The following is a 25474-nucleotide window of genomic DNA, read 5'->3' as shown; positions in this document are numbered from 1 at the left end:
GAGTCACAGGTAGACAGGCATTTGGTATGCTTTCCTTTATTGGTCAGTGCATTGATTATAGGAGTTGGGAGGACATGTTTCAACTGTACAGGACATTGTTTAGGCCAATTCTGGAATACTACATGCAGATTTGGTCTTCCTACTATAGGAAAGGTATGGTGAAACTTGAAAGGGCTCAGAAAAGATATACAAGGTTGTTACCATGGTTGCAGAGTTTGAGCTTTAGGGAGAGGCTGGGGCTATTTTCCTTGGAGTGTCAGAGGCTGAGGCGTGACCTTACAGAGGTTTATTAAATCATGAGGGGCATGGATAGAGTGCATAGCTAATGTCTTTTCCCCAAGGTGGGGGAGTCCAAAACTAGAGGGCATAGGTTTAAGGTGAGCAGGGAAAGATTTAAAAGGGACCTAAGGGGCAACTTTTTCACACTAAGTGTAATACATGTATGGAATGATCTGCCAGAGGGAGTGGTGGAGGCTGGTACAATTGGAATATTTAAAAGGCAAGGACTCAAATGCTGGCAAACGGGACAAGATTTATATTGGATATCTGGTCGGTATGGATAAGTTGGACTGAAAGATCTGTTTCCATGCTGTGTAACTCTATTAGTCTATTTGTGCAGCCTTAATGTGACTTGCCACTTGTCAGCCTAAGCCTGGATTTTGTTGAGATCATGTTGTATTTAAACATGTACTGCTTCAGTACATGAGGAATTGTGAAGGTTGATGAACATTTTACAATTGAGAGTAAATATCCCTTTCACCTTATGATCAAGGGAAGATGAGTGATAAAACAATTGAATGTAGTTGACAGAAGAATGCTACACCAAAGAACTGCTGTGGAGATGATTGACTTCCAACAACGACAACCATCTTCCCATGTGCCAGGTATGATGGCCTACCAGCAGAGAGTTTGCTCCCTGATACCCATTGGCTTTGGGTTTGCTGGGGCTTCTTGATATCCCCTTCGGTCAAATGCAGCCTTAATGCCAAGGGTTGTCATTCTGGCCCCATCTCTGGAATTCAGCTCTTTGTCCAAGTTTGAGCCAAAGCTATTTTGAGATACAAAGGGTCTCTGATGACAGCTCGGAGGTCTGTGGTGGATCTGTGTGATCAATTTGATGAGTCAGATCATCAACGTCACTGTCATTCTCCAGGAAAGCAAAAGCATTCCCAAAATCACTCGCCTTAGCCCATCCTGATCTGCTCCCCTTCAAGCGCCTCATACTTCCCTTTGAATTGTTAGGACAGAGAAGCTGCTTGATTTGTTTTGACTTTGAGAGAGATAATGTAAGATTGTGATCACTATGTAGTTGGTTAATGCATATCCAATCTTAAACTTCAAATGGTGACTCCTTCCAACTCTTCATTTGCCAATGTATACTTTTATTTTGTGCTATCACTTGCTGATGTATAGAGTCATAGAATCATTGAGGTATACAACACAGAAAAGACTCTTCAGCCCAACTTGTCAGCAGTATTTCCCATTGAGAAAGACTTGGAAGATTGGGAACTCAGGGAAGTAAATAGTGATGTCTGGAAAAAAGTTCATCATTGTGGAAGAGGAGATGCTGGAACTCTTAAAGTGCATAATGGTGGATAAATCATGGGGACTTGATCAAGTGTCTCCCAGGACGTTGTGGGAAACTAGAGAAGAAATTGTGGGGCCCCATGCCCTTCGAACCAATTTCTTCTGATTTTGCTTTGATACTCTCTTTGGCTAGCAGTGTCAGCTTCAGAATGTCAGAAGTCACATGGCACCAGATTACATTGCAACAGGTTTATTTGAAATCACAAGCTTTCAAACCGTAGCCCCTTTGTCAGATGGAGTGAAGCAAAGCGCACAGGCACATAATTTATAGGCAGAGAGATCAAAAGATTGTACAATGGTGTGAGTGTTGAAAGGCTGAATAAGTCTCTGCACATGAGCAAACATATCAGATGGTGTGAATAAAGAGTCAACAGCTGACTAACAAGTGAAGAGATGACCTATAATTAAAATAATTGAAGCAGAGAGACAATTACAAACAAATAAAAATAAGTTGGTGCTGGAAACAAACCAAATGGCTGGAATAACATGTTAGGTGTATGAGTTGCATGCCGAGGGTCTAACCAAAATAACAAGTAATCCAAAACTGTATAAATTATTTCAGATGGAGAGATCATAACAAGTTATCAAGGTAACGGTGTCAAAGACATCAAGATTTAGATTGGGCAGTGGCATGCAAAAGTTACAGATACAATAAATTGGAGCAGGAGTAGGCCATTTGGCCCATCAGGTTTGCTCATCCATTCAATGACAGCTGGTCCTCTCTCTTAAAACCATGTTTTTGTTCGCTCCCAATTCCCCATTATGCCTTGATAGTCAAGAAATCTATCTATTTATTTTTAAAAATATATTCAGAACATAGCCTCATCAGCTTAACATAATAAGGAATCTCAGAATTTCACCACCAGTGAAGATATTTTCTTATCTCAGTACTAAATGAACTGTCCCCACAAAATGAAATTGTGACCCTGTGTTCAAGACGTTATCCCCTTTCCCCTCCACCAACCAGAGGAAATATCACCCATGCATCTAGTCTGCCCAATCCTGTCAGAAGTTTCTATGTTTCAATGAAATCCCTGTCTTTCTGCCAAACTCTAGTGAATGCGAGTCCAGTTCACCAAAACTTTTCTCATGTGAGAATCATGCCATCCCAGGAATCAGCCCGGCACACCTTTGCTGTGCTCCCTGCACGGTAAAGGGTGCAAAACTGCAAACATTACTTCGTCTAACCAAGGCCCGGTACATTTACAGTGTGACATCCTGTTCCTCTACTCAAATTATCTTGCACTGAAGGCTACTGTACCATTATGGGAGGTGGCAGTGTGGCCAATATGTCACTGGATCAGTAATCCAGAACTCCAGGCTATGCTCTGAGGTCACAGATTTAAATATCTAAGCCCATAACAAATGTGGTTGACTCTTAACAGTTGTCTGGGCAGTTAGGAATGTGAATACATTGGAGACAGTGTAAAAGTGATAAACAATAATGTTTCCAGTGTTGAGAAGATAGATTGAAGCAGATGGGACTGTCCTCTCTCTGGAGAGGAGAAGGCGAACAGGAGATCTAAAAGAGGCTTTCAAAGTCATAACCAGGCTAGGTAAATGGATAGGCAGAAATTGTCCCCATTTGTAAAAGGTTCAAGAATGAGAGAGTATAGATTTAAAGTATTTTGCAGAAAGAGCAGGTGTCATAGAGAAAAAAGCATTTTCACATAGCAATAAGTTAGGATATGGAATATACTGCCTGGAAGCATGGTGGAGCCAGGATCAATTGAGGTATTCAAGAGTATATTGGGTGATTATTTGGATTTTAAGAATGTGCAAAGATATGAGGAATTAACTGGATGTATTGGAGAGTAATTTTAACATCTGGTACTGAAAAAATGGGCTAAATGGCCTCCTTCTGTGTTATAAGTTTTCCCCGATTCTAGGAACTATCACCATTTTTTTATCATTATGATGAAGAATTTTATGTAGTCAGTGTTGCAGAGTTACAGATTACACAGTTATGTCACACCAGCTGCTTGAAGTGCCCTGTGAAATACCTTTACTATTTCTAACATTACCTGGTACATGGCATTCACCAGAAGTGCACAGTGATTTCATTCTCAGTGCAGTTGAGATTAGGTTACATCCCGCTGACTGACATAATCAGAAACATGTGCCAAGCCTTCCACAAGCACTACTGCTATGAGGCACTGCATACACTAGAGATTGTAACTGTTCATAAACTCATTTGCCTTTGCCCAGGGAGCAGTAGGGCAGAAACTGACAGACTCCCATTGATCTCTGGTATAACTTCTCTGAAGGAATAATAATCAAGTGTTCGGAAATGGACAAGCCTGTGTGTGGCCGTAAGACAAAACAAAAATGATTTAAATTAATGACAGTTACAAGACTGTAAGATTAATTCTTTTCTTGAGTTTGTGGCTAGAGGTAATACTTAAATTTACTAAATGGTCTGCCATTTCATCAACTCAATCAACACTGTTTAGCTTTTGAATTGCAATGACTATTTGGACTTTTGATTAACTTTCCAACATTGACTCATTAGATAATTAACTTTAAACTAACTGATTGCAGTATGAGTAACAGAGGTGGATTACACGTGGAGAAATGATGACAACAATTCTAATTAAAAATGTGGAATTATGCCACCAACTTTAACAGTGAAACTTAAGCATTTTTGAGTGCCCCTCAGCCCAGCCTTTAATGTATCGTTTAGAAATTATGACTGTTTCCTTTAATATTTTATAATAGTGTTAATTTATGAGGTATTTTTCATACAAAAGCTCCACTCAAAAAAGAATGTATTCCACTTCTCAGAAATACGATTATGTCCATACAAAATAAAATGGTTAACAGTTAGGATTCCATTTTGTAGTTTTATTGAAAAATAATTTACAGTTGATCACTATAAAACAAAGTGATAATATGCTTTGTAAATCATAAGCAGTCACTTGTCATTGCCACAATGCATCAATGCCCTTTATGATCTATATAGTACATCAACTGTCAAAAATGAAGAAAGAAGAGTTTATGAAAAGTGTGGTATGGATCAGGATGTAATGCAAATGTAGGGACACAATCTTCAGCTAAAGATAATAGTTAGAAATTGCTTGAATTCAACCTTATGGCTCATAACAATGTATAAAGTCCATTGATTAGACTGAAAACTCATGACTGAATCCTGGGTATTAACTGTCCTTGGGGAAAATGATTTGTTCGTCCTCAAATCAACAGAGAAATCAGCATTTTCATGCTTTTGCATTGTTTTATGTCACATTGAGAGACTTCAGAGACAAATTATGCTGAATACAACTGAAATCAACATTTCTTAAATTTTCTGCGGCATGTCACAACACAATAATTCAACTAATTGCTTTCAATGTTCCTGTTAGATTAAAGTACTTTGAGTTCTGAGGATAGATCTTCAGCCTGCGGTGTGGCTATTGATGGAAAGATGTTTCCAAAATTACCTTGGAAGTGTGTTTTGCATAATATCTGTTTTCATATTTTCATGTGACTACATGTATTGCATAATACTTTATAAAATAGAAACCGATGATCTCATTATCAAAAAAAAATCCCCATTGTTGAGATGGAATAAGAGGAGCTTTACTTGACAACTTGAAGAACCATGGCTTGTCACCAGGATAGAATTTTTTTTTATTCTTTAGTGTGCATTCTTCACAAAAATTTGCAATCCAAGATTTTAATCAACCTTTTTTCTTCATGGAATCCAACTGATACACTGTTTGTTATCTTAACTTGAAACTTTTATTCTTCCGCTTTTCATTTGTACTGATGTGTCTCACTCTGAGAGCAAAAGGATACCAACAGACTCCTTTAAGATTATCATGTTTACAAATACTATACACCAGTGCTAACTTCAGTGGACAGAAGGCTAAAGAGGAATTAACAACAGTTTGCTAATGCAAATGTGGTTATCAGAATGCAGAGTTTTTGGATAGTGACAAATGGCATTTGGATACATCCTTATAAATTTCAAAATCGATGGCATCTGTTATCAGTTTGTTTATCATTAGTAGATGTTCTGGCTTCTTTTGGGAATGGACTTGGAAGTGCAGTGAGACAAGAGAAAAAGTCAGTGCAGAGTCGGCATGGTTTCTAACATCATCACTTTAAGCCTATGTTTTATTTACTGCCGAGCAAGATAAGCATGTTCAGTCTGTGCTTTTGTAAAAACAAATATCAAGAGGTCTTTAGGGCTACTAAAGATGTAATTGCTGTTTTTTTTCGGTGCGCTTGAATTTTGTGGAGAGTGTATCGAAGCCACATTGTGTCAAAGGCCCAGCTGGTATTTCAGGAATGTAGCAGATCAGCGACTGATGCCAGTGCTATTTTTGGTAGCCTTGAGATGTTGGGTTGGGAGCTGGCAGGAAGGCTGATGGAGGACACCTGGAGTGATTTGTGTCAAGGAGAGCTAGTTACCATGCTAAAGGTCTAGCATATAACCTCTATTGTGTTATCTGTTCCATGTCAATTGAAAGTGGGCAGAATGGGAGTTGGATGTGTTAGGTGCTTTGAGGAAGAATCTGGCCAACTGCACCTCCCTTCTCAGGTACACTTGATCTACCTTTATTCTGGACTGAGTAATGAAAGGACCTGGTCAAGACTGTAGCCATCTTATCCCACTCTCATCATGCCATTGCTCCACTGAAGCACATTGATTTCTTTTCAGTTTTCCACATCTCCCCGTTTGACTGAAGTAGTAGAGATGGCCAGCAAGTGCACCGATAACCATGTCCTAGGTCCTACATCACAAAAGGCAAATCACAGTAATATGCAATAGCTGTATCACTGACCCCTTCCTTGACAAGTTAACTTGTGGAGATAAACAGGGGTATGGGCTTTGCACTAACACTATTCTCAATATTTCCTGCTGCAACACTGCAAACAACTCTTAACAGGTTGCCCCCGAGTGTAGAATTAACTTATCACAATGATGGTGAACTATTCAACTTTCAAGACAACAACCACAACTGTAAGAGGATCATAGTATGCTCATGGTGCACAAGGCAGTGCACACTCTGAAGATGAAATAAAGTAGATAGTTGATGAGACCATGAAACCATGAGACCTGCCTTGAACACTATGTAGCCCAATGTGCTGTACCAACCCACACCAAATGTATCAAATCGAAGACCTTCAATTGTGATTCATGTTGAAGTGTTGGACAATATACCTTCTCTCTCATGTCTTGAAAGCTATCTATCTCAAAAAGCTGGTATTGATGTTAGCTGTCACAGACAACATACCAAGGCAGGGATAGAATGAATGTTTCAGGTTGGTGACTCATCATCGTGCTGATTATTTCCTGCTTTTTCTGTTTTTATTTCAGATTTCCACTAACTTATACACTTGAGAATCGTAATGTCAGATCTGATACTAAATGCCAAATCTTTTAGGAAGAGATTTTCCACACAGTTATTCAAAGTTCCGAAGCTTAGACAGCTTTTAGATGTTATATCAATTCCCTCAAAGAGTATTGCCAGTCCAGCCTTGGAAGGATGTTGCAAATTAATGAAAGAACAAACAATACCATTCTCCAAGAAACTAGGATATAAAGTATAGTAGAGTTAACAAAGTCTTGAGTCTAGTGACTGTTCATCAGATGTGAACTGTGAACTCTGCTTTCTCCCCACAGATGCTTCCAGACCTGCTGCATTTCACAAACAATTTCTACACTTTTCTTAGGTTTCCAATATCCACAGTCCTTTGTTTTCTTCAAAATATAATGTCTGATTATCCCACACCACCCAAGGTAAGGCAGACATATTGCCAAATTATTAACTCAAGACTGTTCCCATGGGTTGTCTAATCAGAAATACAACTGGGACCCAATTCACACAGGATTCTGAAGAAATGTCTCAAAGGTAATCTCTAAATTTCCACAAAGATCTGTTCTATTAGCATCAAAACATGGGAACGGTAATCATGATCAAAAGGGCAATGCATCATCAGAAATTATATCGACTTTTTGATCAATTATAGGACCCACTAAAAGAAGGCAATGAAATGGGTGTAAAGGGAGGGATACTGATTAAATAAACCATGTATCAAGACTGACAATAGATTTCCATTCTGTGGAGAGCTTGCTAGTCTAATGTAGGGTTCATAAACCATCTGTGAATATGCAGTCACTAGTGATATCTCAGTTAAGCCCAGCCATCCACAAGAAAGAATAATCTGCTCCACAATGGATTGCATAGAGAAATCTTTTGGTTTCCATTTTATTTAGTGGCAAGTTTTTTTTTTGACTGATTCTCTTTGCCTTTCTTAATTCATTTGTTAACTCCCACTGTGAAGTTTCTATTTTCAGCCTGGTTCTCACTTATATTATTAACCAGGCAGCTGTCACATGTATCAGAGATAATGGGAACTGCAGATGCGGGAGAATCCAAGATAACAAAGTGTGGAGCTGGATGAACACAGCAGGCCAAGCAGCATCTCAAGAGCACAAAAGCTGATGTTTCGGGCCTAGACCCTTCATTGGAGAGCTCTCTGATGAAGGGTCTAGGCCCGAAATGTCAGCTTTTGTGCTCCTGAGATGCTGCTTGGCCTGCTGTGTTCATCCAGCTCCACACTTTGTTATCTTAGCTGTCACATGTATCCTTTTTCTGCTTCAGGATTTTCCCATTCTCTTTCTTCATCCAAGGAACTGTGGTTTATTTACTGTACATCACTGTCTGAACTATAATTGAACCATCCCGTCCTGAAAGAGGGCATCTCTTTTCTCTGTTACAAATTTACTTACCAATATTTCACTCAAGTTTAACAATAAAAAATACAGCTGCTGGAAGCCTGAAATAAAATCAGAAAACGCTGGAAATAGCAGAAACTGCAGATGCTGGAGAATCTGAGATAACAAGGTGCAGAGCTGGATGAACATAGCAGGCCAAGCAACATTAGAGGAGCAGGAAGGCTCGCGTTTCAGGCCAAGACCCTTATTCAGAAGGCCCAAAACGTCAGCCTTCCTGCTCCTCTGATGCTGCTTGGCCTGCTGTGTTCATCCAACTGAGCACCTCTTGATCTCAGAAAATGCTGGAAATGCTTAACACATCAGGTAATATCCATGAACGGGAACATCAATAACTTATCGTTTGTTTTTATTCAATTGCAATTTACCTGGCTCATACCTGTTCTCAGCTCACCTTCAATTAAATATTTTTACTGAAATTTGTTAACTTAAAACCAAAATACACTACTGAAGTGGTTAAATTATACGCTTTAAATTAGGAACAGACGTGAATACCGAGAAATGGGTGGTTAGTTGGCACCATTCTAAGGAGTAAATTTTTTTCCCGTCTATACTATTGTAAAAAATCCAATTATATGTCTAAATGAATTTAATTTATTGAAGTCCCTTTGGAAAATCTAATTTTCAATTAATTTAATTAAAATGAACATATATTGGCCTCCCATTCACACACCCACAAGACAAGTAATTTCAAATGAGACTTCACATGATGGTTATGTTTAAAAGTGTCTCTTTTAATTCAAGAGTAAAACATGTGCTGCATTGTGAACAGCATGACCACACTGATTCTGCCTGGAAATAAGCCCACGTGATATGTAACCAAATCCTATCAAAAATCAAGTGATATACTACATGCTTGTGGTAGCTGTTTCAGAAAACAGATACACACAGACACAGAAAGAGGGAGAGAGAGAAAGGAATTACCATTGTATAAGGAAGCAGCAGATACTGTCAAATGCTTGAAAAGTTAGTTTGGTTTTCAAAAGAAGAGGAATGGACCGAACAGGATTTAATAATAGGAACTCCACATTCAAGTGAGTGAACTTTATCTAGTTTTATTAAACACAGTGAAGTCACATGGGGCCCAGGCTGTGCTAGCTAGATGGATAAAAAAACTGGCTGGGCAACAGGAGACAGAGGGTAGTAGTAGAAAGGAGTTTCTTAAATTGGAGACCTGTAACCAGTGGTGTTCCACAGGGATCTGTGCTAGGACCACTGTCGTTTGTGATATATGTAAATGATCTGGAGGAAGGTGTAGGTGGTCTGATCAGCAAGTTTGCTGATGACACTAAGATTGGTGGAGTAGCTGATAGTGAAGGGGACTGTCAGAAATTACAGCAGAATATAGATAGACTGGAGAGTTGGGCAGATAAATGGCAGTTGGAGTTCAATCTGGGCAAATGCGAGGTGATACATTTTGAAAGATCAAATTCAAGGGCGAACTATACAGTAAATGGAAAAGTCTTAGGGAAAATTGATGAACAGAGAGATCTGGGTGTTCAGGTCCATTGTTCCCTGAAGGTGACAACGCAGGTCAATAGGGTGGTCAAGAAGGCATATGGTATGTTTTCCTTCATTGGACGGGGTATTGAGTACAAGAGTTGGCAGGTCATGTTGCAGTTGTATGGGACTTTGGTTCAGCCACGTTTGGAGTACTATGTATAGTTCTGGTCGCCACATTACCAAAAGGATGTGGATGCTTCGGAGAGGGTGCAAAGGAGGTTCTCCAGGATGTTGCCTGATATGGAGGGTGCTAGCTATGAAGAGAGGTTGAGTAGATTAGGATTATTTTCATTAGAAAGACGGAGATTGAGGGGGGACCTGATTGAGGTCTACAAAATCATGAGGGGTATAGACAGGGTGGATAGCAAAAAGCTTTTTCCCAGAGTGGGGGACTCAATTACTAGGGGTCATGAGTTCAAAGTGTGAGGAGGAAAGTTTAAGGGAGATATGTGTGGAAAGTTCTTTACACAGAGGGTGGTGGGCGCCTGGAACGCATTGCCAGCGGAGGTGGTAGACACAGACACCTTAGCGTCTTTTAAGATACATTTGGACAGGTATATGGATGGGCAGGGAGCAAATGGACACAGACCGTTAGAAAATAGATGACAGGTTAGACAGAGGATCTTGATCGGTGCAGGTTTGGAGGGCCGAAGGGCCTGTTCCTGTGCTGTAGGCTTCTTTGTTTCTTTGTTAACACAGTACACAAAGGACCATAGGAGAGTCTGTCTACATATTCTGGTCCTGATTCCATCTTGTTCTGACATTTTCATGACAGAGCTCCACATGTATATGCTCAGTAGCTGCTAGGAGATAAAAACAGAAATTGGCAAAAAAAAATGAGCAGGCCTGGCAGCAACCGTTGAGAGACATCAAAGTTAATGTTTTGGGTTGAGTGACCTTTCCTCAGAACACTTTAGGGTGAATGTTGGTTAATTCAGTTGGCTTGAGTGGCTGGTTGCGATTCACAATGATGGTCAATAGCACCATTCAATTCCCTTATTGTCTGAGGTACATTATTGCCTTCACAACCTTACCCCTCATTTGAAGCAAGTCATGAAGCAAATCATGAAACATCATCAGGTTACCATCACTCATCTCACTCTCATGAGAAAGCAGTCTCTTCTGTGATTATGGCAACATGCACTTTCAAAAGTGAAGTTTTTCATCCATCATGAGTTGCTAGGATGGCCCTTGCAAATGGGAAACTGTTCTGGAATACCTTGACTGAGTGGAATAATTTTTGAAGGACATGGCAACATGCGACCTGGTGTGGCAGGTAGAGGTGAGTCTCCTGAAAGCTGAAATTAACTCGGGACTTAAATTGTATTGTTACCCATCTGCCAAGAGGGTGGGGTGAAATAAAACTATTTCACACAGGACATTCCAATTCAGGCAATTAATTAATACATAATTACCTTTAGTTTGCTGTGTAAGCTGACTTTTGAGAAATATTTTAAGTTTGTTACTTTTAGTTTGTTCAAATACAAGTCTTAACAAGTGAAATCTTATCCCCGATTTAGTTTTCAGTTTCTGGGTAATTAACCATTTAAAAAAAGCTTTTGCAGCCTCTACAGTGATTGTAACAAGGTTTGGATAAAGAAGGCTCTGGAGATTCATTTGTTCAGAATTGTTCCTAAATTCTAACCTTCTATTCTGCCATTACACTTTTCACTATTTCTGAATTGAGTCCAATATCCTTGTATCAATCAACATTACTGGCACCCAATGTTAGCTGTTAATCATAGTCTGTGTAAACCAATGCAGCATAAATCAAAACATCTGCCTTCGTCTTCTCTTTTGGCCTGTCACTTTGGCAGATAATTCTGGGTTTTACAGTCCCTGTTCTATTAACCACCTATCACTGCACAAAAATGATGAACTGGCGAAGGCTGACTGGTTTGTTAACCTCTTTAAAACAGTCATGCAGTAGGGATTTTTTACCTCCAGTGTTCATCCCATAATGAATCACCTTCTCCACTACATGAAGACACTCACACACACACACATACACACACACACACACACACACACACACACGCACAATCTTCTGAGAGTGGCAAAGATCTAACTTTAAATAAAATTCTTGGTCAATCAATAGCAAAAAAAATTGTATCCCAGTAAAGCCAGTTTTAAGAAATTTCCTTTCATGACTTAGGGACTCAAGCTTATGTATTTCTTTTTCCTCATAGATCATTGTTATGTACAGCAGAAGTCAGTATTACTGCTCTCCTCTGAACTGCATTATGACTGAATGGCTCCCTTATTTCACAGCAGGCCTTCAAAAAGTAATTTGTTTTGTTTCACCTTTATGCTTTTTGTTTTTTTTAGATTGATGTTTTGTTTGAAAATGGTCTTCAAAAAGGTGCATCTTTTGATTGTCATTTTGAGATTCAAAACATTAACCACAAATGAAAATTAAAGTACTTTGAATGCTATAAGTTGATTTTGGAATAAAATCACTATCAATTTTGATTGTTCATCTGTCTAACTGTAAACTCTACCTGTCAACATTAGCAAACGATAAAAAGAAATCTTTATGCAAAGATTTCAGGTTGCTTTCCTCCAAGGCTACAACTTGAGGTTCTAACTTCCCTTCATTTTCAGCAGCAGTTAGCAAATGCAGATATTATCAGTTCCTTCTAACCTGACTCTGTTGAGGAACAGGAGGATTACTGCAATATCTCCTAGTATTCACAACCACAACATAATGTAAAATGTCAAATCATGGTAGACTGAGTAGCAAGATTAGATCACACTGAATACAAGGAGAACTAGCTATTTAGATGCAGAACTGCCCCGAAGAAAGGATATAGAGGGTCACGGTAGAATTTTCTTTTCAGACTGGAGACCTGTGACCAGCAGTACGCCACAAGAATTGGCGCTGGGTCCACTGCTTTTGCTGAATGAAGAGACCTTGTAGTGCAGGTTCATAGTTCCTTAAAAGTGGAGTCACAAGTAGATAGGATCGTAAAGAAGGCTTTTGGCATCCTTGCCTTAATTGTTCAGTGCATTGAGTATAGGAGTTGAGAGGTCATGTTGCATCTGTACAGGACATTGGTTAGGCCACTATTGGAATACTGCATGTAGTTCTGGTCTCCCTGCTAGAGGGAGGATTTTGTGAAACTTGAAAGGGCTCAAAGATTTACAAGGATGTTGCCAAGGTTGGAGGCTTTGAGCTAATTGGAGAGGCTGAATAGGCTGGGGCTATTTCCTCTGGAGCTTTGGAGGCTGAGGAGTGACCTTACAGAGATTTATAAAAATGAGGGGCATAGATAAAGTAAATAGACAAGGTTTTTTCCTGAGGGTGGGGGAGTTCAAAACTATAGGTCATTGATTTAAGGTGAGAGGGGAATTATTGAAAAGGGACCAGAGAGGCAAACTTTTCATGCAGAGTGTGGTGTGTGTATGGAATAATCTGCCAGAGAAAGTGGTGGAGGCTGGTACATTTACAACATTTAAAAGGCACCTGGATGTGTATATGAATAGGAATGGTTTAGAGGGATATGCAGCAAATGCTGGTAAATGGGACTAGATTTATTTAGGATATCAGGCCAACATGGATGAGTTGGACTGAAGGGTCTACTTCCATGATGTACATCTCTGACTCTGTATCTGTTCATAAACAAAAAAATCTGCTTTAAAACAAAAGTATAAGCTAAAGAAAGGAAAATTTAAAATATATTAAAATATGCATTTTTAAGAAATGCCAAATACAGTAGAAACTAAAATAAACAAGAAATGAAATCATCTTTGTGTCTAATGTGTTGAATTGTTATCACAAGAAGATGACAGAGTAAGTGTACTGTGATGAAATTTAGATGAGCTTTCTTTACTTAATTTTCCAAAACTTAGAGTCAAATTTTACCAGGCTCTGAGCGATGAGAACTACATCAAGATGAGTGATAGAATCATGAAGGTGTTCAATGAGGTCCATGTCAAAGTTGAGAATACCTTATTGCTACTTGAATGCTTTCCTCCAACTGATTAAGAGATTCTTGTTAGGCAGCAGTGAATTCTCAACTGATGTTCAGCCCTGCTTGTTAAAAGCCTTGTTAACTGCTAAACTCAGCACAGGCTGGTGAAAACGGTTCTTAAATTCCACTTAACCCCACTTGCTTCTGAAGACCTCCATATTTCAGGTATGCTCCACTGGCACTGGCCACATGCACCCTGCATCCATGGACATTGCATCTGATATGTGCCAAATTTAAAGGACACTTATTGGACGTTTCTTCTCCATTTACTGGATGCTTTTACACTTCAATGATGCACCTCAGGCTGCACTGGCAACTACCACTGTAATGTCGCGGCAAGGACACTGCGCACTCAGATACTTGCACATAGCTCATGCAATAGACCAGGCTGCATCTCCGGCATCTATGCTTGCTGTTATTGTGCTCTGAGCCTACTTGGATGCTCACAGTGTTTTATGCCCTGTATTCCCAGGCCTATCATTTTTGAATTTTGTGCCCTCAGTCAGAGATACCAGGGCCATATTACTATTGCCTAGCCATGCCATTTTACACAGACACAAAGCCAAGAGACTTGCCATGGCTGTCAGCAGGCCTCAGTCCAAATGACCAGATTCAGAGTCAGATATGGCACCCCCTGTGACGGTAATCATGATATGTCCCCGCTCCTCATTCTTCTCTGTCAATCTGCAGGCTTTGATGCAGTCAACCACAAACCACTTTTTCAATGCTGCCAATTGTGTGGGACTGCTCCTACTTTGATTTACTCTGAACAATCCAGTCATTGGCAAAGGATTCCTCTGAAGCACAGCCCAGACCCCAAACCTCCGACAATCCCAACAGTTCCACAAACACCAGCACCCATCTTTTTGGCCTTCTCCTATGTCTCATTTAGATGTTAATACTTGGTGACATCATTTAAAGCCAAGATACCAGGGTCTACATGTTAGTCTGCTTGTCTGATAACAATTTCAATTAAACATTCATAAGGTTGAAGCCATTATTTTCATACCCAGACCCAAACATTATACCCTCCGAATGAAATCCATCCTTCTCTCTGGCATCAGTCCCAAGCTGAGCCTGTCTATTTGCAAATGTGATATTTTACTGGATCCTGAGCTCATACCTTCTTCAGCAGAAAGACCAGCTACTTCCACACCTATAACATAGCTTAGCTTCACTCAGACCATGTGTTGCTCAAACCTTCACCGAGAATAAACAATGCCAAAGCAAAAACACTTCCAGAAATAGAAACATATAAATCAGGAGCAGGAAGAGGCCATTCTTCCCTTCCAATTTGCTCCATCATTCAATTGGGTCATGCTAATATGACTATGGCCTTGACTCCATATCCCCTCCTATCTACAATAATATTTAACTCACATCATTGTCAAAAATCTAATTACATTTGCCCCAAAATATCCAGTGACCCTGCCACCACCACTTTCTGGAGTCGAGGGTTTCAAAGACTTATGACCCAGTGAAAGAAAACAATATACTCCATATCTCAGTTGTAAATGGAAAGACCTTGTTTTTAATCAGTATTCGCTGATCTCTTTATTTAAGGAAACTTTTCATTTCTTCAGAAATAGTTCAGAGAAATTTCACGAGTCTGATCCCTGGTAGAAAATGATTGTCTCATGAGCAAAGGCTAAACAGGTTAGGACTTTATTCACTGGAGTGTAAAAGAATAAGAGGTGATCACATTGAATTAGATAAAATTCTTAAGAGGTTTGACAGAGTAAATGTTGAGAAGATATTTCTCCTTTTGTGAGAGCCTAAGACCAGAGGGTATAATCTCAGGATAAAGTGACACCAACGTAAGACTGAAATGAGGAGGAAATTCTTCTCTTCGAGGGTTGTGAGTCTTTGGAACTCCTTGCCACAAAGAGCCGTGGGGCAGAGTGTATATTTGTCTATATTTAAGGCTGAGATAGATTCTTGATTGGTAGGGAAATGAAGGGTCACAGGGAAAATGCGGGAAAGAGAATTTTAAGAATTTTGGGTCAGCCATGATTCTATTGAACAGTGGAGTAGACTCAAAGGGCTGAATGGCCAACTGTGTTCTTATTACATATGATCTTATGGCAATTTGGGCCACCAAACCTGGCCCACCATTCAATAATATCATGGCTGATCTGCCTCTGGCTTCAAATCATCTTTTGTGTCAACTCAGCATGACCATTAACTCTGATATTTTAAATTTTTAGCAACCTTTTCCATCAATGATTTGGCCTCCACAATTCCCTGAGATAAAGAATTTCAGATATTCACTACCCTCTGTGAGAATAAATTCCTGTTCATCTCAGTGAGCATCCTCTTATTCTTGAACAATATTCCCTAGTCTAAGACTTGATTAGAGTAGACTGTTCACAGATAAGTGGTGACTGGAAAATGGGAGGCTTTTAAAAGTGAGGTTACGAGAGTTCAGAGGCATGACGTGAAGAGTAAGGCTAGTAAGTGTAGGGATCAATGGTTGCATAAAGATTTTGAGGCTGTGCTCATGTTAGGGATAGGCAACTGGGATCAAATAAATCTCTTGAGGAGAATAAGGGGTATAGGGGCATCCTTAACAGAGAAATCAGGAGGGCAAAAATAGGATATTAGACAAATTTGGCAGTTAAGGTGAAGGATAATCAAAAGATATTTTACCAGTACATTGAGAGCAAAAGAGCAACTAGGGAGAGAATAGGGTCCCTTAATGATCAATGAGGTAGTGCAGAACCACAGGAGATGGGAGAGATACTAAATAAACATTTTGTGTTGGTTTTTACTGTGTAGGAAGAAATGGAGGCTGGGGAGCTCAGGGAAATAAACGTTGATGTCTTGAAAACAATCCACATTACAGAAGAGGAAATGCTGGAGAGCTTTAAAAAAAAGGTGAATAAATCTTTGGAACCTAGTCAAATGTATCCCAAGTCATTGTGGGAAGTTAGGGAAAAAGTTACAGGGATATTTCTTTAATTTACAGTCACAGATGAAGTGCCCGATGACTGAAGAGCCCCTAAAGTTGTGCCTTTATTTAAGAAAAGCTGTAAGGAGTAGACTGGGAACTAGAGACCTGTGAGTCTGATATCAGTAAGATGTTGAAGGGGAATCTGAGAGATGGGATTTACATGCATTTGGAGAAGCAAGTACTGATTATAGAAAGTCAGCAAGGCTTTGTGCAGGGGTAGCCACACCTCTCAAACTTGATTGAGTTTTTTAAGGACGTAGCCAAAAAGTTTGATGAAGGCGATGTGGAAAACGTGGACTACATGGACTTTTAGTAAAGCCTTTGATGACGTTCTGCATGATACACTGATTAGTAAAGTTAAAGCACATAGGATTCAAGGAGAGCTTACAATTAATGGTAAAGCCCTGGGGATTGCTGCCAAACAAAGAGACATTGGGGTGCAGGTGCATACATCCTTGCAAGTGGAGTCACAGGTAGACAGGGTAGTGAAGAAAACATTTGGGAAGTGTTTCCTCATGGCATGCTTGCCCTCATTAGTCAGAACATTGATTATTGGAGTCGGGACGTCAAGTTGCGACTGTACAGGACATTGGTGAGACTTTTAGAATACTGTATACAACTTTGGTCACCCTTCTATAGGAAGGATGTCATTAAACTTGAGAAGGTGTAGAAAAGATTTATAAGGCTGTTGCTGGGATTAAAGTGTTTGAGTTATAAGGAGAGGCCGAATAAGCTGGGGATCTTTCTCCTGGCATATCAAAGGCCTGGGGGGCCGGGGGGGGGGGGGGGACCTTGCAGTGGTTCAGAAAATCATGAGGAGCATGGATTGGGTGAGTAGCCAGTGTCTTTATCCTTGTTGGGGGAGCCCAAAGATAGAGGGCATAGATTTAAGGTATGAGAGGAAACGTTCAAGAAGGACCTCAGGGAAAACTTTTCACGCTGAGGGTGGTGTGTGTATAGAACGAGCTGCCAGATAAAGGTGAAGGTGGGTACAATTACAAGAATTGAAAGATATCTGGATGGATATATAAATAGGAAAAGTTCAGAGGAATGTGGGCCAAATACTCGCAAATGGGACCCATCAGATTGAGTTGAATGGTCAACGTGGATGAGTTGGACTGAAAGATGTGCTTCTATGCTGTATGACTCTATGATGCTTTGCACTGGACTAGCATCCTTTTTGCCACATTTGAGCCCTCCTGCCTCTCACCCTATTACAGGGTACATTCTTCCTGAACTTAATTAAAAACTGTTTTATTTCAAATTATTTCAATCAAAAGACACTCAGCAATAGCCAGTTAGCAGGGAGATTGTGAGTACCACTGAATGGGAGGGCATCTTAACATGGAGGTATGCTCAGTTCCAAAGTCTTCAAATAAAGAAACTGGAAGATAGCAGGCCATTGGAGTAAAGAGAAAGCCCGTCTGTAGAAATGTTTGGATACTTTCGTCATTTATTTTATCCTGTGATCCTTTGAGGCATGGAGATTTTAATTCCCACTCCTCCTGGACCTGCTGCAGGGAGGCATTGAGGATCAACTTCACACCCTCTGCACATAGTGAGGAGCCACACCAATGTTCTCATTGAAATTGGACCCTAAGAGTGCTCTTAATTATCCTAACTGGCTGCCTTTCTCCATAAAATGAGCAGGTTATTGATTTCCAGGCCTGTATCTCAGATCTTCAGAAATAGGAATGCACTGGGGAACTGATCTGATATGACTCCCTACTTTTTTTCCTGTGCTTCTTCCCCCCCACCAGCCCCACCACTCCACCACCACCACTGCTGTCACCAAACATGTCCCCACAGATAGGGAATATTCAACCCTTTATTTCTTTTTCTGTCTCTGTAAGTTCCATCTGACCTGCTCAGCATTTTCATTATTTTCAGTTTTTATTTTAAAAATTATTTTAATACTCTATTGGTTGGAGGCTCAGCTTCCACCTTCCATAAATCTGAGTTCATCCCAGACTCTGCTGACCCATCCTAACCCTTAGATCACCACTGCTCTTTCAGACTTACATTGATTTCTGATTCATCAGTACTCAATGTTTAAATTCCCATTGTCATATTTAAATCCCTCCTGTCTTTTACCAGATATCACATCCTGATCCAAAGTACTGAGCTCTATCCCCCAGCCAGTACACCATGCCATCTTTCCCTCAAAAATAATCGGCTTCACCTCAGCACTGGACATCTGTCATTATTATTCTTTCACCCGCTTTGGAGCTCACTGTTTGTTACCCATCTTTGTCTTCCAATGAGACGGACACAGTCATCCAACCTCTTGAACTGTCACTGTCATGTGCAGTGGAAACATCCAGAGTTCTGTCAGGAGGAGAATTCCAGGGTTTTGAATCAGTGGCAGTGAAGGGAGTGGCAGCATAATTCAGAGCCAGAATGGCAAGGGCCTTAGAGGGACACTTGAAGGTTAGGTGTCCCATGCATCTGCAGCCCTTGTCCTGCTAGTTGGCAAAGTTTGCAGGTTTGGAAAATGCTATTGAATTAGCTCTGGTGTGATGCTTGTAGATGATGCACACTGTTGACAGTGAACGTCATTGGTTGCAGGAGTGAATGTTGAAGGTGATTCAGCTCTTACTTCAGTGTTTGGATTCAAGACTTGCATGAAGTCTGCAGCCAACTTATGTTCTTGGAGTTCCAATCCAGTATTGGTCACCAGGATATTGGTAATTGTCACTTACTGGTACAGTTGAGAACTTCAGTCATTTTCTTCTGAGAGTAAGTTGACAGGGCAGTAGTTAATTGGGCTTAAAGAATGCTTGTTCTTATTAATTGAAAAGCAATAGGATTTATTAAGCATTCTTCTTAGTAAGTTAGATGGTGTACAATGCTATGGTGACAGAAGTAAGATACCATAAAATGTGTTAATGTGATGCAAAAGTAAATTTGTATTTCAACTGACTGAACTCCACTTGCACCAATGCTGTAAATTACAAAATCAAATGTTATGTTGATTCATGGGAGATTAAGAAATTTTCAGCTGAATGGATACATGTTAAAGAATGCAAAAGTGATACTGCTGCATTTTGTTTTCTTTTATTAGTTTTGAAACTTTGGAAACTGACATCAAAATGCCAATTTTAATAGTTTACAATAGGTGCCAGAGCCTCCAAAATGCTAGGCCTATATCTACAAATATACAAATTAGGAACAAAAGTTGATCACTTAGTCCATCTAGCCTGTTCTGTCCTTCAATAAAATCACAGCTGATCAGATTACTCCATGCTCTTGTTCACTCCCTGATGATCACTCACACCCTTAGTTACCAATAAACCATCATCCTTTACCTTAAAAACACCCTGTAAGTCTGCCTCCACCACCTTCTGCTTTTGAGGGAGACCATGCCAAAGATTCACCACCCTTTGTGAACAATAATTCTCTTCATCAGTGTTTTTAGTGAGAAACACCTTATTTTTAAGCAGTGATCGCTCGTTCTAGATTCTCCCAGAAGAGTAAATATCCTTTCCACAACCATTCTGTCAGGACTCCTCAGGATCTTACTTGTTTAATGTGTATGTTAACTTTCCGTACCGGAAAAGTGCCACCATTATTTTTTTTTTAAATTCAGGCCACATGGACTACCCCTGTGCATTCCTGAGTCACAGAGTCAGTATTTGTGGATGTGGTGGCAATCAAGCCGGCTGCTTTGTACATTGTGTCAAGCTTCTTGACTGTCATTGGAGCTGCACTAATCCAGGCAATTGGAAAATACTCCTACTTATAGCTTGTGCCTTATAGATGGTGGACAGGTTTTGGGGAACCAGGAGGTAAGTTACTCAATGCAAGATTCTGATCTGCTTTTGTAGACAAAGTACTTATGTAGCTGGTTGCATTCAATCAATGGTAACCTCCAGCATGTAGATAGTGGCAGGATACAGCGATAGCAATATCATTGAATGTCAACATGCCATATTGGTCAAGACTGGATTAAAGGTATTCAGGTCTGATATCTCTAATAGATGACATTCTGATGGCCACATAGAGAATACAGTCATATTGATCGTGACCAGGGGAAATTCACTGTGCAACTAACCCTGAGAAAAATGCCCAGGAATTTGAGAATTCTAATAGGCAATTTCCCTGCATCTGGAACTCTCTGAAAAAAGCCCAGCAAAGTCAAAGAATTCCAAGGTCTCTGATTCACTGAAGCTTAATAGTCACACAGGTGATGTTAAAAGATTATCTAACTCCTGTGCAACTATAAAACTGAATGCCTGACTTATTATTGCTCACATCACCCTCCCAGCCCAGGTCACTCATCTGTTGAATAGAAGCCCACCTGACTCTGACATTAACAACTAGACATGCTCCCCTGGACCTGATCTGACCTTGATATACCAGACACCTACCTCACCCAATATTCTACACCCACATCTAGAAGCAATGGGATCATACCCTGCTGGACCCACCGACCCAACCTGACCTGATCTCCCCTCCTCTGCCCTGGCACTCTCTTGACCCAATCTGACCCTGCCTAAGAACATTGGCACCCACAAATGCCCACTGTGTTGCAAGCCAATGTTGCTATCCCTCCACCATCCGACGCTGACACTAACACCTCCAGCGACAGGCATCCCACGACCCCATCCCCTCATCCCGAGCTCTGACATGCACCAGACACCCCATTCATAGACCTATCAGCCCACATTTTTGGATCTGACCTGACCTTAGTTCCCAACATGTCCCTAGGAATGACCTGACCCTGCTGATCACCACACCTACCCTGCCTGTTTGATCACCTTCACTCACCCTACTCGACCAGCTTCACTTTCCAACACTATCCCACCCAGCCCTACCTCCCAATCCCCTGCCCTACTCACACTGACACTCTACCTCCTCACCCACCTGTCACCTTACCTGCCTCAATCATCTGCTAACCTATGCTCTTAAGAAGGGTCACTGGCCTTGAAACATTAACACTGCCTTCGCTCCACAGATGCTGCCAGACCCATTGAGATTTTCCAGCAGTTTTTGTTTGTGTTTCCTCAGTTCTTTGGTTTTTGTGTTTAGTGTTACGCTCTTACCTACCTGGCAGGCTACCTGCTTACCTACTCACCTGCCTCCCTACTCCCTCACTTACTTTAAACACTCTGTCACTGTCAATGGACAACCCCGAGCTACAGCAGCAGAAGTTGTAAAGAGGAACATGTCTTGGCCTATAATGCTGATGTTGGACTGAATAGTGTTCAGACCTTCATCCTCCGATGAGAACATTTGGACAGGCCAGACCTGAAATCTTGACTGGAAAGTTGTTGACAATTGTGTGGGTAATGTTAATGAGGATTCCTGTCGGTTGAATCTTTTCTGAAATCAATGGGAATTTCTGGGCCATTATCTCTAAATGAGTGGCTAATGCCTATATCAGGCCACCTTTATATAACTGGACTGCCCTGAAAGCAGTCAGTTTTCCAAATAAACTTGTTGAGATCCTGCTTAACCAGCAATTTAGAAGGTGGTAATAGGAAACCATCAACTAAAGGTAACTTTTAAGTAAAATTACATGAAAGTGAACTTGTCAAGTACAATGGTATGCCCCCCGCTCAGTCACTTCCTTCCCAATCTCCTCATCCTACCCAGATTGTTCTCTTGTACAGAAAGGTTCCCTTCTGAACTAATCATCTCTCCTGATCTTAAACCTGCCTGAAGGTTGAATTGAAGTCTCTGGTGAGTTGCCTGTGATCTGAAGTTTGACAAATGAAGACTCAATGCAAGCTATTTTTGTACAGGACCGTCTGCAGTTTTATGTTCTTGGTATGCCAGAGGATTATTTTAGAACAATTAGGATATTTGAAACATGAAGGATTTAGTATTTGGGCCACTGGGGTAAACAAATGGCTAGGATTACCTGCACTTAGAAACCTCTCAAGCCAATGGGATCATTTTCTGGTCCTGAGTCAGGACCTCAGACTTTCCAGAGCTGAGGCAGGGACACTCCCACTGCACCACAATGACCCCAATGAAACGTGCATAATAATTTAGGAAAAAACTTTAACTCTGACTATTGACTGTGTTGTATGCATCACTAATCTCATACCCAAACAAGGGTCAATGAATTACTATTCCTGCATGAGAAGATAAGTAGGTCATGTTGATTTGTGACAAACAGCCCATCTCACTGGATTTGCTGGCCTTTTTCTGTTCCTAAACATTTTTGAGTCCCAATCAATACTTTCTTCTCTTGATACCAAAAGTCAATTGCCTTTTTGATTGTGCCTCCTTTAAATGGGCATTCACAGGATGGAATTTTCCCATATATTTTGAAGTGTGGTGGTGAGCTTTTTAGATGGATTTTGACGCATCACTCCCATTGGTGTGATAACTCACTGATTCATGAAAAGCTAATGGACAAGCAGTGACAACCAGTTCACCATATCACAGGCCATGACACTTATGACCTGGCTCACCTGCTATTGCCTGCTAATTCAAAGTCAGCAGCTTCTGGATCTTAAAGGGCACCAGTCAAGGCTTATTCTTGGGACATCCAGTGGCAAGACGCAAATTTCGTTGAGGCCTGGGTATCACAGGGAAGAAATGTTACAGGAGACAACTACAAAGGCCACATCTTTACCCCCAGTTGACCTGGATTATGTATCCAACTTGTCAGACAGGTTTGAGAAGCTAGCCATCTTTCTCGGAGGTAGATAACGAGAGAGGTATGAACTGATGCTCTTTATTAGCTATTCATTTAAAAGCTTTATTGCTGTCGACTGAAGAGCGAGTTGATCAGGGACCTTCTCACCCAACATTGAATTGCTGAATTAGTGAGAAGGGGATGAGTTTCTGTTCAAGCCAACTCAACTCATTACCTTTTCTTCTTGTCTCACTCCCTCTAGGGAGGAGAACACCATATGCAGAGGTAGAAATTGCATTAAGCACTTAAAAGAAAGGTTTTGAGAGTAATTAAGCTCCCTAAAGTATTTTCAAGTGGACTATCCCTGGTTATTTTTTAAATGAAAGGTTAAAATAGATGAAGAAGAAAGTACACAATATATTTATAAGTAAATGGTAATGAAGCTGTCAAAATTCTCAAGTGCTAAAGGGTGCTTGATTTTAATTGATTAGTTTCTAAATCTATCGTAAATCTGTGATAATCTACTACAGAGCCATTAGTATTCTCTCTATTACCTGCTGAAAGTCGATATGGATGGGATTTTAGTGTATAATGGAAGAATTAAAACATGATGATGGCCTCTGTTTTGAAAGGATTCTGCACGTCACTTTATTGATTAATGTGACTTCACTGGAGCCAGCTGAGCTTGCAGTGTAACTACATGCTACACCAAGGATTGATTTAGTGTGGAAAACACGCGGAAAGTCCAGGCAGTGTTGTTAGGTGCTGGGTGACTGGTTTGGGGAACTTGCGCAACTTGACAGGTCTAAACATGACAGATATCATCAAGCATATCTATTTATATTGAAGTTTCTTAATTCTACATAAAAGATTTTTTTATAAAGAGACCTTACAGAGTAAACAAGAGGATCTGTTTCAAAATCTAAATTGTCCTTCATGCTCCAAAACTAGGGAGAATCTTAACTGTGAGAAGTAAATAATCGAGTCAGCCACTTATTTTTTACTACATGTAATTTCAATAGAAGTCAATGAGAGAAAAATTGAACAAAACATACAATATTTCTTTTGTCCCCCTACAACCACACATCAACGTTTGTCCCCCTACAACCACACATCAATGCAGCCAGCAACCCCAGAGGAGACAGCCACACTCAGCCCTGCCGCATCTTCACCATCCCCCCAGACCTCCCACTGACTGAGGACGAACGGTCAGTCCTTAGCAAGGGGCTCACCTTTGTCCCCCTACAACCACACATCAACGAATACCAGTCACGGTTGGACATAGAGCAGTTTTTCCGCCGTCTTCGCCTCCATGCCTACTTCTTCAACCGGGAACCTAACCCTCCTTCCACTGACCCCTTCACCCGCTTCCAACACAAGTCCTCCTCCTGGACACCACCCCCAGGCCTCCTACCCTCCCTCGACCTCTTCATCTCCAACTGCCGTCGAGACATTAACCGCCTCAACCTCTCCACCCCTCTCACCCACTCCAACCTCTCCCCCGCAGAACGGGCAGCCCTCCGCTCCCTCCGCTCCAACCCCAACCTCACCATCAAACCCGCAGACAAGGGTGGCGCAGTGGTAGTATGGCGCACTGACCTCTACATTGCCGAGGCCAGACGCCAACTCTCCGACACCACCTCCTACCGCCTCCTCGATCATGACCCCACACCCGAGCACCAAACCATCATCTCCAACACCATTCACGACCTCATCACCTCAGGGGACCTCCCACCCACAGCCTCCAACCTCATTGTTCCCCAACCCCGCACGGCCCGTTTCTATCTCCTTCCCAAAATCCACTAACCTGCCTGCCCTGGTCGACCCATCGTCTCAGCCTGCTCCTGCCCCACCGAACTCATCTCCACCTATCTGGACTCCATTTTCTCCCCTTTGGTCCAGGAACTCCCCACCTACGTCCGTGACACCACCCATGCCCTCCACCTCCTCCAGGACTTCCAATTCCCTGGCCCCCAACACCTCATTTTCACCATGGACGTCCAGTCCCTGTACACCTGCATTCCGCATGGAGATGGCCTCAAGGCCCTCCACTTCTTCCTGTCCCGCAGGCCCGACCAGTCCCCCTCCACCGACACTCTCATCCGCCTAGCCGAACTCGTCCT

Source organism: Stegostoma tigrinum, chromosome 4, assembly GCF_030684315.1.
Source record: "Stegostoma tigrinum isolate sSteTig4 chromosome 4, sSteTig4.hap1, whole genome shotgun sequence".
NCBI lineage: Eukaryota > Metazoa > Chordata > Chondrichthyes > Orectolobiformes > Stegostomatidae > Stegostoma > Stegostoma tigrinum.
This window is presented reverse-complemented; position numbering follows the sequence as displayed.